At 29.3% G+C, this 12,389-nt stretch overlaps 1 protein-coding gene and 1 non-coding gene across 2 annotated transcripts in view; one reads left to right on the plus strand and one right to left on the minus strand.

Annotated features, from left to right (window-relative positions):
* The window catches only part of mtgo (miles to go), a 570,373-nt gene extending 562,605 nt beyond the window's left edge, over positions 1-7,768 (minus strand). The window contains exon 1 of the mRNA XM_075356873.1: positions 7,617-7,768. The gene's annotated coding sequence lies outside the window, so the exon portion shown is untranslated. The remainder of the gene's footprint in view (positions 1-7,616) is intronic.
* Positions 7,769-8,239: 471 nt separating this feature from the next.
* TRNAS-AGA (transfer RNA serine (anticodon AGA)) lies at positions 8,240-8,321 on the plus strand. The gene has a single exon. It is a non-coding gene; the product is annotated as a tRNA-Ser (tRNA).
* Positions 8,322-12,389: the final 4,068 nt, after the last annotated feature.

Raw genomic sequence — 12,389 nt, forward strand, 5'->3', positions numbered from 1 at the left:
CAATAATAGTGTTGAAGTGAACTCACATCAATTAGGTTTACGTTCAAAGTAAAATAAAAGTGGAAAGAGTCTACTGTTTTTGGAGTATTATTTTTTGAATTCTTAAAATTACTGTCAGTAATTTGGAACAATACAGAAAAACGCTGAATTTTTTCTAACCACTGAAGAATATAGTCGATAATTTCCTAACCGAATTATTCCCAATAGACAAGTATTTACTGATACACATAGAAAACTGAGAGAAAGAGGATCATTCATAGTAAATTTAGAACAGGAAAGTTTTATTACACACGAAGATTATCTGTACCGTTGCACATTTGCCAAGTTATCATGTAGAGAATGTTACATAGTGAAAGTCTTCATCCCCATCATCTTAGGAGTGTAAATTTGGAAGAACGTGATTATAATCTGAGAATCAATTATTGTCAATGGTTATGGGAAAATAATGAATTAACAATTCTACTTTTCACTAATGTAGCGATATTTTACACTTATGGTATTACTAATACAAGGAAAAAAAACATATTTAGAATGACGGCAATCCTCACGTAACCTCCAAATCAAACATACAACGTCGTTTACCAATACACGTCTGATACGGTGCAATAGAAAACGTTCTGATCGGACCTCATGTTATTCGTAGATTCTCAGGAGATGTCCAGCTCAAATTTCTTCAGCTAGTAGAGGATGTTGATAATGCAAACACAAATATTTTCAGCAAGATAGGGCGCCAACTGACTTTCATCGCCGCGTAACTCAACATCTCAAATTAAAAAAAAAAAGAAACTATATTGGCTGAGGAAAACGACAAGCGTGACCAGCCAGATTCCCCGATTTGAATACAATAGATTTCATCGTACACGGACACATGAGGGCATTGGTGTATGCTGGAAGATCAATTACGTACATGAACATATGGATGACTTCTAGCGGCTAAAAAATGCACTAAAAGACAAATAAAAAATTAAATACAGTATAGTAGAAAGAAGTTTTATTTGTAGAACATTTTCAGAGCTCGTTTATTGTTTAGTTTTTAATAATAACGTATTTAAAAAATATATATATATATTCGGTTTTTATTGATTCTAATTACAGTACTCTTATAAGAATTAAATTCTCTACAAATTCTGTTTTGACGTTTTACTTGGTTACTGATGATTGAACAAAACAGATTTACATAAACCTAAAAAAGGATGCTTGGACTCTTTTATTTTACAACAATTTTCTCTCTCAAACTACCGGAGATACAGTTCTGGGACCCATTATTATATTTTTCTAATTTAAGATGATATAAAACTAATAATTCTCTGCTCAATAATTTGTATCGTAGGGTTTTAATATAAAACACTGTTTCAGGTTTAGAGCAGAAACCTTAACGAAATCTTTCGCTAGATAATTCGAAAACAAGACTTTTCGGATCTATGATACATGAAATTTTTCATTACTTCACTCGAAGGAATACGCTTATACGAATTGGAGATACATCCTGAAACAGTTTGAATAAAAATACGGTTATTTTAAATACTACTCATACACCATAGTAGTAGAAATATAGTAGTAACAGCCTTTAGCATTACAACTTCTGCAGTAGTCAATTTAAATTTACATAAAGACGAAAAGGTTTAACGGTAACTTCTAATAAGATTCCACTACATACATTTAGGTAATATGTGCGATAGAATTTGTTTTTTCATTCAAATCTTTAATCACGTATCTATAAAAATTACAATTCTAAACATTTTTCCATATACATTGTAATTAAAGAATATTTTATCTATTTTCGTAGATCAAAAGGAGTAAATTGCAGAGTGAAATAAAATCGCAAAATTGATACCTTTTTTCTATTATTTCTTTGTTCCGTTTCTTGAACCGGTGTAACTCCAAATTTTATTTCTGCTAATAAAATGTTTGAAATTTACATATAAATTCACTTAAAATTACAATAAAGACTTTATTTCCAATCGTTTAGTTTTTACCATCTCTGGCGACTGATCTACAAAAATATTGAAATTATGGAGGAAACAAATTAAAAACATTAATCTTTAGTAAAGGTAAGAATACAAGTATATATATTTTTACAGTGACTGAGAGGGGGACAGTTTTACCAATCGTCATAGTCATCAGGCTCATCATGCGTTCACCAGACGGATCTGCCTCCCACGATAGGTAAAGAATAAAAAAGATAAAATACGACATTACACTGTTAAGCCTACATAAATAACAGAAGTTCGAGTAATTTTATAATGGTAATTAAAATACTCTTTAGAAGTGAATTTTCTTACTTTTAAAATGACAGTTAATACGATTTTAAAATTATGTTAAAAGTTTATTTTAACATAATTTGTCGTATTTTTTTCATTTTTAAGTGCTGCACAGTAGTAAATAATAAGTTTAAGTAAAATTTATTAGAATTATGTATCGAAGATTAATTTTGCAATTTTTTTTTTTTAGAAAAAATTCTCGTTTCTTGGCTAACTGATCGTATACTAAAAAGTGGGTTATCGTTCAGTTTGTAATAAAATTCTCTTCAAGAAAAATAATGAATAATAAAATCAATTAAATGGCGTGAGTAGTAGCGTCTCAGCAGTTCACCCGGAGGTCCTGGGTTCGAATCCCGGTCAGATATGGCATTTCTCATAGGCTACAAATTTCCATTCGGACTAAATGATCACAGCAGTCGATGCCCACACATCTCATTAAAAAAATCAAAAAAAAGCATAATAAATCAATTTATCTGATTCAGCAGAGATGAAATCTGGCAGAAATTGTCATATTTTTTTCTGTCTTAAGTTAGTTATTTGTCAACCGATTTTCAAATCTAAGGTGTCATATTGTTGAAAACAAAACGCCAAACATTTTTACACGTAAAACGTAATATGACAAAACTGTGGATTAACGAGATACAAAGGATTGAAGAATGGACATGGCTGCAATTTTGAAATTTTTGGATGTGTTTACACGGTAATTTTTTACTTATAAGGCAACATCGGTATAAATATGCGTGCCAAATATTATTGTGATTTCTCGAGATTACATTTTTCATTAATAAACACAAAATGGCGACCAGGAGGAATATGAAGTAGAAATTAAAGTATGAAAGAATTAAGTTCATTTTGATAAGTAGATCCGAAAATGTATAGCCAACTCACCATTTTAGGTATATCTCTATATATATATTCATTCGTGTCTTTCTCAAACTTTACGTGACGTGTTCTCAAACTTTTTGTGGAAAGTAAACAGGAAAGTATGAATTCTGAGCAGCGAAAAGATTATTCGAAATACTCTGTGAAACAGTACTTCTTCGAACAATAATTCAAAGAATTACGCCTATCACTTATAATTAAATTAATACTACCATTTGATACTTATTAAGCGGGGATAGCAAATTACTACTTCTACATAAGATTACAGTTATGTGTCTGATAATTTATTTAATTTATTCATTTCATTAAAACTGAAAACGCATAGCGATAATTATCACTAAAAAAATTTAATTTATAAGAAAAATCAAGATAAAATAAGATAAAACTGTACTTATCTTTAGTTTTACTACTTTTGAAAGCGGTGCAAAATAATTAACTTATTCTACTTTGCTTATAGTGATAAATGAACCTTCATTCTTCACTTTAAAATAAAACATAAAAATGTTATTATTATTTTATTACACTTTGTAAACTATAACTATCTTTCAAGGACTAAACGTATTAAAAAAAACCGATTTAAAACTGTTTTTGATTTTATTTTCTTACTTCTTTATGTAACAGACTTATTTCAATTTGTGTATATACACTACGTAAGCTGATGGTTTGTCCCCCCTTTCTTTCTTCTTTTTGCTGCTTAGCCTATAACCGTTCAGGTATTACTTCAGAGGATGATAAGTACGAGTGTAAATGAAATGTAGTCTTGTACAGTCTCAGTTCGACTCAGTTCGACTGAGATGTGTGGTTAATTGAAAACCCAACCACCAAAGAACACCGGTATCCACGATCTAGTATTCAAATCTGTATAAAAGTAGCTGTCTTTACTACGACTTGAACTTGGAACTCTCGACTTCCAAATCAACTAATTTGGGAAGACGCGTTCACCGCTAGACCAACCTACCAACCTGGTGGGTTTGATGGTTTGCCTCTGGTCTTTGTCAACCGAACTGTGATTGGCTGGGCGGGAGTGCGAGCGTGGTTTGTTGTACTATCTAACCAGATGACATCATCCGATTACTAATAACATGACACACTTGTATATAAAATGCAAACACAACAGACTAGTACTATTATAGTACTTTTATTATTATAGTATAGCCCCAACGTGGCAGTACATTGTACTGCCACAGACGTTGGCGAGGGGAAAACTTTCAGTTTACGTATTGTACCGAGCAAGGAGAGTTTTTTTGAAAAACAAAAAAATCGTCCTGCTTGGTCACACTAAACTGGATGAATATTTTCCTGTTATTTGACTACAGGCATGAGGCAAAAAGGAATGTGTACTTATTACTTTTAGCATTCAAAGAAAGAATATAACTATCCTATTTAACAATTTATTTGTCTAAAATAAACAATTTCCAATGCAATTATAATTAACACGGCGTTCTTTAAATAAAAATCCTCTACAACAAAAGTTAACATCTCAATTCGTTTAAAGGTTCTCGAGTTTTGATAATCAAACTTTCACAGTTTGAACTAAGAACTTCGTTTCTACGCGAATTTATTCCACTTTCGGAAAAGAATTAAGCTGTGAAGTTATAGATAATCAGTACCCTGTGAGTAGAATAACCGGGTCGGTCTAGTGGTGAACGCGTCTTCCCAAATAACTTTTATACGGAATTGAATACTAGATCATGGATACTGGTGTTCTTTGGTGGTTGGGTTTCAATTAACCACACATCTCAGGAATGGTCGACCTGGGTCTGTACAGGACAACACTTCATTTACACTCATCCTCATTCATCCTCTTACGTGGTTCCGAGGGCTAAACAGAAAAAGAAATAAGTACCCTGTGAGTGAATTGGAACTACTTATAGGAAACATTAACCAAACAGGCTACAAGAAAAGACGTACATATCATTAATCCAGGTGAATACATAGATCACCTAAATTAAAAAAAAAAAAAACCATTAAAACCGATTAAAAAAAATATATTTAAACAAAGTTTTCCTTAAAAACATGTTAGCTCAATTCGTACAGCATAATTTAACATAACTGAGCTACGAATACAATACGATTCTAAGTAAACGAACAGAATACATTCTAAGTTTGAAATCGGCACGTTTCCTGTATTACGATTCATCTAATTACCTATGCGTAAACGAACACTTAAGCAGACAGGCTTCGTCCAATTACGAAATAAAAACACGTAAATTATTTTTTATCGGTACCGGTAATTTATTCCAAATGATCTACAAAGAATTATAAATTGTTTAACAGAATAATTTTCATTAATTAAATACCTGTCGCAGAAGAAGACTAGATAAGAGTCTATAGTATCATTTCATTGGATAATCGAGTACACGGATACGGACGTTGTGATTTTCAAATCATTAAATGTCTATTCTTTAAGTAGTTTCCGCGATACATTAAACGTAAACAATTTCAATGAATTTCTTTTAACTATATTATAAGTGTTATTTTATATAAGCTTTTCTTTTCCAAAAGTACTTTTAATAGTTAACGAATGCTGAAAATGTAGTTTCAAATAAGATTACATTGAGAGGAGAATTTAATTATAACAATATGTCGTTCAATCAGGCATAACACTATTAGATTGGCAATTCTTTACGTCCCTAAGTACTCTTTTTAATATGCAGTAAATAATATTACGAATTTTCATTGACTTGCAAGAACTATACAATATTCTTAATTTAATGAGAAAGTTTATCTATTACGTGTCATTATAATTATAGGTAATGGATTTAAGCTCTATTAACAGTTATGAAATATAAAAGAATGTAAATGTGTCTTGGTGGTTAAATCGCATTTTTAAGTTTAACACAGTGCACTACAAGATTCAAATTTCAAAACGTGATGTCAAATATAGTCCGTCAATTTGACAGCGAGTAGCGCATTTTCAAATTATTAATTCGGAGATGTTTAGAAGGCGTATATTGTACATGACAGTAAATAAACAACAGAGTCTTTAATTAATTTCTTTTCAAACGAGTGCAAATTTTGGAAAAGCAGTTATTGAACAATTAACTATAAACGACACAAAACATAGTAGTAGCAGATAATTACGGTAATCTAATTCCTTTTTTTTTTTACTTTGAGAATCAATCAATTCTCCTCAGGCTTAATTTTTTCGATTTCTTCAATCAACAAACCTTTTCTTTCGCTACAAACAAGTCGCTTCCTAAGCATTTTTTCGATACCTCAGCTCTGCAATATTTTAAAAAGTTTCATAATCGCTAAAGCAAATACGTAGATTCCTACGATGCAGCCTGTAAGTGTCTCGGTGAAAACTTAAAATTCCGGAACATGTTTTATGATACATACCAGATCTACACCCGCTTTTTTGGTGCATATTTATTTTTTATATATACATACCTGTTTTTCCGTGATTTAAATTAATATAATAAAAATTTAAGAATTGAATTGCAAAAAAAATGTTTACTACAACTGTTGTTAAAAATCTCAACAAAATATTATTTAAACTTTACGCATTTTCACTACTATACCAGTTTCGAAACTTTGTTGATCGTAAACATTACAAAAATAATACTTAAAAGAACAATACATTTTAATTAATTAACTGATTAAAGTTGAAAGTACAAATTGCAACAAAAAATTTTCTTTTTAAGTAATTTTATAAGTTAACCTAATCTGTACTATTTGTGAATGAAAACAAATGCAGATGCATAAGGAAAACTGAAACGAAAAATCTTAATCAATAATCATATCAATTAAATTTAAAAATTGATGTAGAAAAAGCTTATGTAAAATGTGAGAAAAAATTTGAAGAATGAAAATCTGACTGGTAAACTTGACAGGATAAACAAACTAGATTGGCATAAACAATCTACTCAATGACATAATACAGAAATGCATACAACGTTTCAAGTTGTTTCTTGCAATAAATTAAAATGTAAACAAAAATTAAAATCAAAAACACACCATGCCGCTTTTATTGAAAACACATCATTAAAAACTAATTCATAATTATTATTATAATCATGAATTTTTGAAACGAATAACACCGTTAAACATCTTATCTTTCGCTCAGTATCAATACAGCTGCAGCAAGTAGAACTGTTTCAGTACGATAAAAACATAAAATAATATTCTTCAGTGTTTAATAGGTAAGTACATCGGAATATCTGCAGTTTTAAGAGAAACTAAATCATTAGATAATTCTAGAAATGTCAACATATGTTACTTACACGTAAAATAATATTAAACTTTTTTTAATTAAAATTGTCACAATTTTTAGAATGCGTACTTAATCTTTTAACTAACATGTCATCGTCTTAAAATAAATTAACAGTTAGCGCAATTATTATAATTAATAAAACAGTTCTATTAAGAATTTATGATACATGCTACAGAATCGTACAAAAACATGGTTTTGACAGCAGCTACGCCCACATGCAAATAACTGAAATAAAAAAACAATGCGGTAACACTTACATTTAAATGACACGCTATTTAAGATTCAAACACACATTTAATATAATAACCTACAATTCCGTTAATGATCTGGAATGCGTATTCAGTTTATATACGCAATAATATTACACCGAACAAAACGTTAAAACCACTATGATACACTACCGACTGCACATGTCGCCATTGTTGTTTATTGATTTTGTATATGCTCAAACTAGAATGCGCAGTTAAACCCTATGTCAACCAAAACAGAGTGTTTAGCTCAATCTGTCGGAACAATGAGTAACACATTACTTATAATATTCTTTAATAGAGTACAGCAGGTAAACGTCGAATCTTGTAGTATAACATTCCACAAAAAAATTAATACTGTGAATTGTGTTATTTTTTCACGAAGAAAGTTTTTAAATTAAATTTTATAAAACTTATCTGTAAAATTAACATTTAGTAAGATTTCGTTCATATTAAAATACGGAAAACTCAAATTAAAAAATTTAACTATGTTAATGGTAAAACGCTTACAGATTTTAATTTAGTAACGCAGTTCTGGATTCTTAGAAAAAAGAAAAACGTAAAAAAATCATCTTTTGTATTTCTAGAATCACTATTATTTTAATACAAAAATATCACAAGTTCATTATCGGGCAGTCGTGGCCGAGTGGTTAAGGCGTCTGACTAGAAATCAGATTCCCTCTGGGAGCGTAGGTTCGAGTCCTACCGACTGCGGTAAAATTTTTTGCTTATGTACTCGACATTAGTGCGTTTTTTATTATTGTAATATAATCTATAAAAAAAATATAATAATTACTGGGTGAAGGATTATGTAGAACTTAATTTTGTAAAAATTTTAAGAAATAAGAATTTGAAAATGATTTTTCAGTTAACCTTTCATTTCCTGGGTTGAATATGACATTTAAATTTTTTTTAATTTAATTTTTACAGTACCTTTTTAAATTTTTTTAACTCAATATTTGTAAAATAGCTTGTTTTTGAAATCATAAATATAATCTGAACCTACGCTTGCTAGTCAAGGTTGGCGTGTGTAGGTTAAGTGTGGTTAGATTATATTTATTATTTCTGTGCAAATACTTCTAAATACCCACTGGATTACGTAGGTGTACTTAAAAAATTTGAAAATAATGGCTGTCGGATTCCAAAAAAAACCCAAATTTTTACTATAAATGGGGTTTTTCCTCTGGAAATTACCATCTTGAACAATTTGTTTTAATTTATAAAGTTCATCTTAATGAAAAAATTGGAGCAGAACCATTATTTTGTTAACTTGATCTGCTATAATTATAAAATCATCAATTGTTATTTTAACTGGAACTTCATCAGGTGGATTACAATTCAGTCTATAAAGTAAAGTATATCTTGAATATGAATTTTATGAAAGCACTTTTATTAATCAAATATTATGATTTGAGTGATTGACACATTTTTGATTTGTACAAATTGCTTTGTACATTTTTCAAAATATAGAATGGACATTTTTTTTTTTTTTTTTTTTAATATAAAAATTAATTATGCCCATGACGGCTGGTGAAAATATTAATTTAAAATATAAACTTTGAATCTGCTAGATAACATCGTGGACGTTAGGAGCTGAAAAGGCTCCGTGTGGATCTTGTTGATGGTCTGCTATGATGATTCAATTTGGTGGTTTAGTGCTTATGTTTATGTTTTTTGGATGTTTCAAAGTTTCTGTTTTGTTTACTGTTCTATTTAAATTTAATTAGTTATTTTAATGTTAATGTTGACTGGACATTCAAAGGTACTATCAAATGTTATACTATTATTTGTTTATGTTATGCTATTGTTTTTTGTATTGCTTGAGGAGATTATCATTGGATGGTCCTCTTTCATGTGATGGTCAGTCATATGACTTGCTTATAGCTTCATTGTAGAAGCTGATCATAAGTAAATAAAAGAATTCAGCAAAAAAAAAAAAAAACATAATATATATATATATATATATATATATATATATATATATATATATAAATAAAGTTCTGCAGTGACAAGATAAGCCAAATTTTATAATAATAACTTTTTTAAACACTTCAAAAAATTTTCAGACATGTTTGTGAACAACTTCAGTTATTGGTGCTGCTGTTATCACATTGATATTACTGCTGGTTTATAATAAGACAGACATGTATTAAGGTGGTTGAAAGTGTCTTGGATTTGAATTGTGTCTGTGTATTTAATATTTGGCTATGTTGAGGTATTTTTAAGTTTTATAGATGTCATAATGTTCAAGTGTATTAAGATGTTATCTCTTTTTGTGTATGTGTGGAATAACAAAGTTGTTGTCATGCTAATATTTTTGTGTCAGTGAGGTTGTTCCTTTGTAGAACATTTAAATGTTCATTGTATTTTTGTTTGAATCTACAAATAACAAATCCACCAACATTGACAACGACCTTGATGTGCTATATATAAACAAAAAAACGGGAAAAGCATCTTAATATACTTGAACATTATGAAATTTCTAAAACCCTCAATACAACTAAATCAAGTCTCAATTTAAATCACAAGCAATTTTAACCACATTCTAAATATATGTCTCTCAAATTATAAAATAATAAACCATCATAGTAATTAACTGTAACCAGAGTAGAATGTCTGGAATTTCTTTATTAAAAGATATTCAAGAGCAGTTCACAAAAAAAATATTTTTCTATTAGATGGTGTATGGTGTATGACCTTGTGTAACTACAGTACACACAAGTAACAAAAATCTACTTTATTGAATACTAATTTGCAAAATTTTCTTCAGTACTTCCTAACAGAAGCAAATGTATTCTATATAAATATTTGTTAAATATCATTAAATACAAAGTATGTTACTTTAAATTTCTTAATATTATTAAAACTTTGTTTGGAAGAATGGTGGTTTATGACAGCAAAATATGAGGAGTAGAATACTAGAAAGACAATTTTTTTTTTTATTTTCTATTGTAAAGATTGTTAAAAATTAGGTGGGTAATATGAAATTACTATGGGTTTAGCTCCACAACCCCCCTTCAAAACATACAAATTACAAAATCAACACTTTGTAAACCTCCTTTCTCCCCTGAATCTTAATAATATTAGCTTCATATAGGGAAGTGCCGAATAACCACTTTATATTTACATACTCTGCTTAAATGCTTTAACAGTAATGTATTTGTTTCTTTTACAATTCAGTTTGAAAATTGGAAACGGTGCAATTTCCTTTTTAAACTTACAGAAAACTTCATAATGTATAATATATTATGAGTACAGCATACTGATAATGCCCACAGAACTGTTATGAAAGAAGTCAGAGGATCTTTTAGTTTCTAATGTTAGTCTTATAAAGCTGGTGTTTCCATTAATTACAAAACATAATTTCTGTACTAATTTAAGTTTTGATTTCTGGTTTGAACACAGAAATATTATTCAAAAAAATTTTTTTGACTGATTTGCAAAATGGATTAATTTCTGACAAAATAAAATGAGCCTTCTTCATTTGTAAACTGATAAATAAAAGGGAAACATTATACAATTGTAATTATTTGAAGTATGAATTTATCCTCTTGATGATTAGCCAAAATTTATATTTCAGTGCTGTAATATAATGCACTGGAATATATTGCACTTTAAAAATTTACTACTGCAATGAATGAATGGATTAAGTTTGTACTTTACTTTCAATCTAATTAGGAAAAATTATGTTAGTTAAAAATTCAAATTTTGAATTAATTTACTTAATGTTAATTTTATTTTACTATAAAATTTATAATACTAATTTATATTGTTACCTACAAGTGAGTGACCAATGATTCTAATACTAACGTTATTTCCTTAGGACATAAAGAAATTTAGGTTAGAATTAATTTCAGTATACTCTTATGTGAAACAGCAGTTAATTAATAATTTATATTAACATCCCTTATTTTTGTTGGTTCATCTAATAATATTTGAGGAATATCATTCAAGTAAACTTCTTCATTTTCCAATTTCTCTGTATTTTCTAGTTTTATATCTTTTTTGTTGTTTAAAATGTATTAAAAATAAACTATACTTCTTTAATTATGGAATTCCTACATTGTATTAAATAAACTAATTCAAATGCAATTATTTATTGTAGTAGAATCAGAGATTTTATTGAGCAATAAAATCTATATATATAAAAATGAATGTTTGTCTGTCTGTATGTCTCTGCCGTTCATCCGATTGTGATGAAACTTTGGTAAGTTGTTGTGCGCACACCCGCAAAGGTTTCTGAATTAGTTTGGACCGGCTAGGTGGCGCTGTGGTCGAGATATTTTGAAAAATTGTATTTATGGTTGAATTTGGGTCATATTTAGAATATATATTAATTACGTGAAAAGAAATATTTCTCCAAAAAATGGACCCACTAGGTGGCACTGGAGTTGAGATATTTGGAAAAATTGTATTTATGAACCGATCTGGCTCATATTCAGAATACATATTAGTTATGTGAAAAGAGAAATTTTTGCAAATGCTATACCCGCTAGGTGGCGCCGGTGACAAGATATTTACGAAACAAAGAAAGAAATATACAGACTTTCTTCTTCTATAGATATAAAAGGCAATGTTCGTATGTGTGTCCGTTATAGACTAAAAAACTACTAGACCGATTTATGCTACTGGTCCGATTTAAAAGGAAAGAGGGGAAATGGGGAAAAGAAAAAAGAACAGGGAAGTAGGGAAAAAGAGAAGCAGGGAAAAGGTAAAAAGAGAAAAGAGTTGAAAGGGAAGAAGGGAAAAAGAGATAAAGTGAAAGGTTACATTTTATGAGGT

This window comes from Lycorma delicatula, chromosome 2 (assembly GCF_047948215.1).
Source record: "Lycorma delicatula isolate Av1 chromosome 2, ASM4794821v1, whole genome shotgun sequence".
NCBI lineage: Eukaryota > Metazoa > Arthropoda > Insecta > Hemiptera > Fulgoridae > Lycorma > Lycorma delicatula.